Below are 1,107 nucleotides of genomic sequence, written 5' to 3' on the forward strand. Positions count from 1 at the left end.
CCTTCTTTAGCTTCGCCTTCCCTATCATAATTGATCAAGCCCCTCAACTGTGTTATTTTCAGGGTGTGTTGAGGAGGGTCGTGTGGGGTTTGTTAATGGATAATAACATAATACACTCGTAACAGCTCAATGACAACTCAGCAAGGAAGTTGAAGGTGGTTTGTAGTGTGGTCCAGCTCCATCTCAGTCTGCACAAGCTCAATTCAGCTAGGCTGTTCGTTAGATCTGGTAGTTAGATACACGTGTCATCTTTGTATTGATTGTATAGTTAGTCAGTTAGTTAGAGTTTCCTATTTATAGACAGATGTAATGCATACTGTGGTGAGAAATTCAATTCGGTAATATCATATTCTTCTAAATTTTCAATATGATATCAGAGCCATAATCTACTTCCTCTTTATAGTAAAATTTGCATATTTTTTTGTGTCTTTGACAATGTCAGCCCTGATTATAGGTGGGGTAGGCGATCGACTAAGGCCCCACTTCGATGAAAGTCCTAAAAAAATTATTATTTTTTATTTTACACACATTTTTACATATATATAGGGTCCCATATTTGAAATTGGTTTAAAGCCCCCCTTAAAAACATAGGGCTGGCCTTGGTCTTTGAATCACCAATGGCAAAAGCTGTAAATTAGAACCAATTGTTTAATTCTTCTTCAATGAGCAATTCTGTCATTAATGATGGATTGAGTCCTTATTTTTTGCATCATTCAGATAACCTAGGCTTAATTCTCATTACACAGCCTTTGATAGGAGAGAATTATGCTACCTGGAGTCATGCCATGCCAATTGCTCTATCTGTGAAGAATAAGCTAGGATTTATTGATGGATCCATAGCAAGACCTAAAGGCAATGACGAATTGTTGAATGCCTAGATTCGAAATAACAACATAGTGATTTTATGGATCTTCAATTCAGTATCTAAAGAGATTTCGGCTAGTATTATTTATGCTGAATCTAAGTAAGAAATTTGGGATGATCTCAAGGAGAAATATCAGCAAGGGAATGGGCCACGCATATTTCAATTAAGGTGATAATTGTTGAATCATACCCAAGGCTAATCCTCTGTGTAAGTGTATACTTTACAAAGCTGAAGACTATTTG

Source organism: Olea europaea, chromosome 3 (genome assembly GCF_002742605.1).
Source record: "Olea europaea var. sylvestris chromosome 3, O_europaea_v1, whole genome shotgun sequence".
Lineage (NCBI taxonomy): Eukaryota > Viridiplantae > Streptophyta > Magnoliopsida > Lamiales > Oleaceae > Olea > Olea europaea.